The sequence below is a fragment of the Balaenoptera borealis genome, assembly GCF_965194805.1.
Source record: "Balaenoptera borealis genome assembly, chromosome: 11".
Classification (NCBI taxonomy): domain Eukaryota; kingdom Metazoa; phylum Chordata; class Mammalia; order Artiodactyla; family Balaenopteridae; genus Balaenoptera; species Balaenoptera borealis.
Window position 1 is genome coordinate 79799256 of NC_138868.1, and position 6988 is coordinate 79806243.

General features: G+C 36.4%; 1 pseudogene across 1 annotated transcript; it reads right to left on the reverse strand.

The window, feature by feature from the left end:
* Positions 1 to 2738: 2738 nt before the first annotated feature.
* LOC309604941 (small COPII coat GTPase SAR1B pseudogene) lies at positions 2739 to 6758 on the reverse strand (annotated as a pseudogene). The gene has a single exon. The product of its transcript is annotated as a small COPII coat GTPase SAR1B pseudogene (transcript).
* Positions 6759 to 6988: the final 230 nt, after the last annotated feature.

Below are 6988 nucleotides of genomic sequence, written 5' to 3' on the forward strand. Positions count from 1 at the left end.
GCATTTATGGTTTAAGTCCAGTATTAGGTTTCTTAGCGTCAATTCAGGCTAAAGTGTAAAAATTAAACATTATTAAGTCTGACATATAAGAGTTCAAAATGTGTTGCAGGTGTAACAAAAGGCAATTAAAAAATCGTATTGACACTTTGCACCACAGCTTTTGGTAGGTAAGGGATTGTTTTTGTTTGGAACAAAGACACTTAGGTAAATGTTTGGGTAAATGGTGTATACTGAAGCTTGGAGCTTGGGTGTCGATTGGATCAGTGCTTTACAGAGGAAAGGAATTTGGTGCTCTTCAGTGTGAGGGGAAAGATGGGAAAAGGGGAAAGTTGAGGGCAGGAGAAGAGAAGAGGGAAAGAGAGTGGAGGGGAGGTTGAGGGCCGTGAGAAGAAGGGAGGGAAGAGGAGGGAAGAGGTAGAAGAAAGAGGCTGGTTGGAGGACTGGAGGAAGGGAGTCCGCACAGGACTTCACAGAAAGTCGTTATGGGCAGTCGGTGATAGGATGGACCCCGGTGATTCTGTAAAGTCTGTGTATTTTGGTTGGTGGAAAATGATGAAAAGGATAGAGTTTACGTCTATGTAGATGCTGGTTGGACAGAGACAACATGTGTAGATGCAGAATTTTGGGGTCATAGCGGGTCATGAGATGGCATAAATTTCCAGAAATTAACAGAAATCTTGGATAACCCTGGGCCATGAAACTTGGCCTCAAGGCAATCTAGATCTCAAGGGACAAAGGAGGGAGGGCTCCAGGTAGCAGCATCCAGATTACATAAAGATGTGTGTGTGTGTGTGTGTGTGTGTGTGTGTGTGAGAGAGAGAGAGAGAGAGAGAGAGAGCACCCCTGCAAGTGAGAGCAAGAGAGGGAGAGAAATTCACATATGGGAAGAGAATTGGGGAATGGAGAGAGAAATCAGTTGTGCTTATGAAAAACCCAACTACAGTTATATCTGTAATCCTGTAATAGTCACATTTCATGCAAATATAGACTCTCTTCTGGTTTCCTCCCTGCTTCCGATTAGTTGAATGTATTGCCCAATATCCCTGACAAGTAGATACCTCAAGTCGTAGGAAACTCAGTGCTTTTTGGGGTAGTCCTTTCCATTTTGAAGAACGTCTGTGATTAGGAAGTTCTTCATATTAAACTGAAATTTTCATTCATTCATTCATCTAACTAACATTTATTAAGTGTGTACTACGTGCCAGGCATTGTTCTGTTTACTGGGGAGGCAGAGGAACTGCGGGGACAGTGCCCGGGCAGGAGTGGTGGCAACTGCAGCAACCTGCACCCACCAGCAGGGGCAGAGGCCACAGGGCAGCAATGCCAGATCAGCGCCAGCTACTGAGGAGACTTTTAGTGGCCACTGGGAGAAAGGGAAACCACCCAGAAGCTGCCCAAGGGAAGGGATTGGCAAGGGTCTAGAGTTCCAGCAACTACAATAACCGGAGGCTGCTGTTATCATGTCCCACTTTTCAGAAGCTATACACACTCCTTACATCCCATCCTATGCTGGTATGGTCAGGTTAACACAGGTTACACTACAAACCACATCTCTGCAATTCTATTCTTGCGCTATTTTATGCCATGGTGGGTCAATTTACATTACAAATCTCAACTGTCAAGATCTGAAGTTCTAAGACTCTTATCGTTTGCTGGTGTCAGTCCTAGATTTCTGCCGCTTTTAAAAGTGATGAGCAGTATCTTCATCCAATCTATTTTCCATTATATTCACTAAAATATTGCAAAAGAAGGATTTGAGATCAGATCCCGAGACATCATCAACATGTGCAGGAAGAAAAAAGATCCTTTTGACAAAATTTGGATTGAACATCAGATACAAATCAACACCACATATACCATCATCCAGCCAGTTTCTGTTCATTTGCCACAAAGATATCATGAGAGACGTTGCCAAGGGCTTTGATGAAATTCAGACATTTGCAGTATTACCACCAGTCTCCAAAGCTTATCAAAACAGGAAGTGGGCGTGTCGGGCCCAGATCTTTCCTTGTGATTGCAGACTATCTCATGGTGATCACGTCTTCATTTTCTAAAAGCTTACACACCACTCTTTGACTAATTCATAATAGAATTTTGCTTAAGATGGTTATTACATTTATTTACCCTGAACTGTCTGCAGAAGTTTCTTTCTTTTATGAAAATTAGAAGTGTTAGCTCATTTTCAGTTCTTCCACTATTCTGTGTGATTTTCAAAAATAATTATGTCAATGGTTAAGTGATGTTCTGCAAGTTTTTTAAGGTCATATATCTAAGACAAGAAATAAGAATTTAGAGTTGCTACTTGCTTTTTATAGCCTCCTCATTATCTTGGCCTCTGTTTTCTTCTTACTAATGTTCAGCACATCCTATTCCCACCCTCCTCCATGGGATTCAGGCTTGACTGGGAGAAGCACTAACCAAGTAGCTGCTGCCAGAGGATGGGACCAAAAAGCTGAAGCGAAGGCTGGATTGTCTGATTTAGATGAGAGCAGTGAAGGACAGTGAGATGAGGGCAAGCTAATTAATGTCCATCAGGAAAGACAGAGCTAATGCATAGCAAATAGAAGGTCAAAGTTGGGGTTCAAAAGCAAGCCAGGACTGGACTTCCCTGGCAGTCCAGTGGTTAGGATTCGGCACTTTCACTGCCGTGGGCCCCAGTTCAATCCCTGGTCGGGGAACTAAGATCCCACAAACCGCACAGCACGGTCCCCCTCAAAAAAGCAAGCCAGGACCAGGAAAGAATGGTGTAAGGCTATTCTGTCAAATTCAGTGGCCACTAATCACGTGGGCTCCTGAGCACTTGAAATGTGGCTAGCACCACTGAGGAACTGAATTGTTAATTTCAGTTTAGTTTAAACTAATTTATTTTGAAATTTAATAATTGAACCAATGTAAAAATTTTTTCATTAAATACAACTCCATTGTTCTGAGAAGATTACATTGCACCTTAACCATCGAATCATGTAAATGTTACTGTAATGTTGTAGTGTGCACGATGGGCCTGTGTCTTTTCTAGCATTACACATAAACACATCACCAATCTAGTTGGTGTCAACAAAATGATTTAAATGTTTTTTCCTACACATTGATGTAACATTGTAACACAATTATTTGGATGTTTATACAGAAAGCACCAGTTACAGTGATACCTATGTAAATTGTAATTGGTAATCAAATGGAAATACTTATTACTTCAATTAAAACATAGTTATATTATTGTTCTAATTTAAAAATTAAGTATGGACAAAATTTTAAGTTTAAAACTAGGGCATACTAGTGATGTAGAATCAAATGGAGATGCAGAAGCCAGTCCTACAACTAGAGCAATAAAGGAAAAAAAAGACTAGGGGAAGATGTGTCCCAAATTTCACAAGTCATGGCAATTGCAGCTTTTTGTGGCCAAGCAAAACGAAAAAGTGGTTTGCTTGATGTATAAGTGTTCTTTAAGATAATAAAGCAGACAATATTAGAGACATTATCAGAAAATACATGGTGTATTTGATAAGTTTCCTCTCAACAGTCAAAAAGATTTGAAAAGAATAGACTAAATTAGTTGCCAGAAGTCAGAAATGAATATCCAACAGCAATTTAAAAAATCATGTCTAACAGGGTTTGAGCTTGTAACTTTAGCTAGATAATAAATGACTTAGATTCTTGCACAAAAGAGAAAATCATTTTTAGATGGAAACATGGTAAAAGAAATTATTATTTCACTTATGGAAATATTATAAAATTATTAGGAAAAGAGTAAAAATCATATTTCATAAAAAATAAACTATCTTCAATGAAGTCACTGAACAATTGCCCATGGAATACAAGCCCTTCTTAAGAATATCAAAGATCGATTGATTCAGAACTGGAAAGACTGCAAGTACTTTTCTTTAACACATTCCAAGTGCTTAGGATGTCATGCCTAATTAATACTTTGGTTATGTTTAGTCTCAGAGGACTTCCAAACTTATGAAGAAGTGTTGTCAACTCATAGACTAAAAAGCAAAATTTGTGGCATAGATATATTTGAAATTTTTATGACTGTCAAAGAAGAATTTCAGCTAAATACGAAAAAAATTTGTTTATATCATGATGGAGGTGCTTCAGCTCTTACGTCAAAAATCTGGATTTATAGGAATTTAAAAATAAGAGACTGATGTTTCCCTTATTGCTTTCTTCCACAAAATGATACATATTGAAAATATTTGTGCTCAGTTTTCTGAATCAGACTCATGGAAAGTGTCACGGATACAGTTATTAAAATTGTTCCATATATACATGCCAATGCTATGAATCAGCACCAGTTTATGGCACTGTTGAAAGAAGTAGAAGACCCTGAATTTAATGATCTTGTGTTATTTACCAATGCTCATTGGTTGAGTTGTAAAAGAATTTTACCAAGATTTACTATGCTGTTAACCCCAATTCAAGATTTTCTTGAAACAAAAGAATATTTGCCACACTTTCAATAATGGCAGACAAAACTTGGCAGTTATGATTTACGTTTTCTCAGTCATATCACGCTGCATGTGAACAGGCAAAACTTGAAGCTCCAAGGAATAGAACAGCTTATTTGTAATCTAGATCTATAGATATAAGAATTAATGTTGATATTGAAATTTTTCATAATACTAGTTAATAATGATTTTACACATTTTTCTAATATGAATTAATAGGCAGAATATTTTAATTATAACCAAGAGTGTTATATAAATTGTCTGAAAAAAAATCCAAAAAAATTTGAAGAACATTTTGTTTGCTAATGATAAATTTAGAGTTTCTTTGCTTCCTCCCCCTCCAACTTTATTGAGATATAATTGACGTATAACATTGTGTAAGTTTAAGGTGTACAATGTGAGGATTATGCAATGATTACCACAATAAGGTTAGTTAACACATCTATCACTTGACATAATTACCTTTTTTTTTCTTTTTGAGGAGGTGGTGTTGAGAACATTTAAGATCTAGTCTCTTAGCAACTTGCAAGTATACAATACAGTATTGTTAATGATAGTCACCACACTGTACATCAGATCCTCAGAACTCGTTCATTTTATAAGTGGAAGTTTTTACACTTTGCCCAACAGAGTTGCTTTCAATTTACGCAATACCCCCTTTGAATTTGAAGTTAACACTGAATTGTCTTGTTAGTGAACTTACTAACCTTTGACATAGTTTTGAAATTGATATGCTTTTAAGGATGTCAAACCTTAGAGTTTGTTTTATTGCATGATGTTTGTGTAAGAAAAATTATTGAAAACTGTAAGACATCATCAATCAGCTAATTATTAACTGTACACTTAAACTAGGTGGACATATAATCTAAAATTTAAAAACTAGTTTCAAAAAGTAGACAAAAATTTAAGATCATGAGCTTTTCAATATGGCTTATATTTGTAGTTTCATATTGTTAAAAAGTGCTTCAAATGTACAGCTGGAAAGTTGCTCTTTATACTGTAAATATTGCTGAGGGTAATATCAGATTGTAAACTGTAAAAACTAATTATTTTTATGGAATGATAAAGTTAACATTGTGATAACCAGTTTTCAATTCTCACTCGAACTGTTGATATAATTTTAATAATCTAAATAATCTGTTTTATAACCAACAACATTCTACTGAATTCAAGTTATGAATGTTGCATGATCATATCTCTGAGTGGGCCTGAATGGTGAGACCTGGAACCGATTCAGGTTGGTGTTAATGACCTGTACCTGCAGAGGACGTGTTCTCGGTAACCTAGTCTTTTGAGTACACTGCACATGAAAACTTAAAGGTTGGCATTCAGCTCTTTCCTGTTGTCTGACCGTGTAAACCAAACATCTCTCGTAACCTCTCTTCACTGATGGCTTCAGGTCTGTTGATCTTATTCCCAAGAATCGGTATAGACACATTAGAAATGGTTTCAACTGTCATTAGTGAATCAAGTTCTTCTTTTGATTCTAACAGCCTTTTATGATCTGCACAATCCACCAGAAGTGTAATGCCATTGATAGCAGGAAGGTAGTTTTTCCACACTCTTTGAGCTTGAACATGTTCACCCAGATCAAAAGTTGCAAAGGTCATGCCAGTAATCGTTAGTTCTTTTGAAAGGGGAGGTAACGTTGGGACATGTGTCCAAGTCTGTCATCTTTTAGCATATATAGCAATGTTGTTTTTCCCACATTATCCAATCCAAGAAATACCAATTTGCCAGTTCTCTTATATAATCCTAAAAACTGTAGCATTCTGCTGAAACCACTGTATATCCAACCAAATATGAAGGACCTATCCATACCTTAGAGTCTGCAACTGAAGACAATGCTATTCCTTGCTTGGCATTGGCCCTACAGCCTCTGAGACTGAACTGCAAATTGTGATGATTGCTTGATGTGCTTTTGCTTCAAAGTCAAATCAATTCCTCTTGGAAAAGATGAACAAGTTTTGTCAATGTGGATGCAAATATTAAAAGAAAAGAACTTTTCATATTCAATTTAGTTATTTGAAAAATTTTAAGTATGTTTGGAACAACTTGGGTATGTGATACTACTTTCTCAACTTTGAATTTTTAAAAATCTTAAAATTAAAAAAAATTTTTAAATCAACTCAAGTATTTTGATGTAAATTTACATCTGAATTGAGATGTGCTCTATGTGTAAAATACATATGGACATTGAAAATGTAGTACAAAAACAGTAAAATATTTTTATATTGACTCCATGTTGAAATGTTAATATTCTGGATATATTGAGTTACATAAAATAAGTGACAATTTCACTGCTTTTCACTTTTTAAAAAGTGAAAAATTTTAAATTACATATATGGCTCAGATTATATTTCCACTGGACAGCATGAGTCTAAGGCTCTTATCATGAACAGTGTAGGAGTGTCAAGAACTCACCTTTTCATACATACATGGGGATGTGAAGCTACTTCAAAGCACTAGAAGCAGAGTAGACAATTTTACACCTTTCCAGGTCTGTTGGATTGTCAGCTCAAAAGTGGGGTGCAGTACTG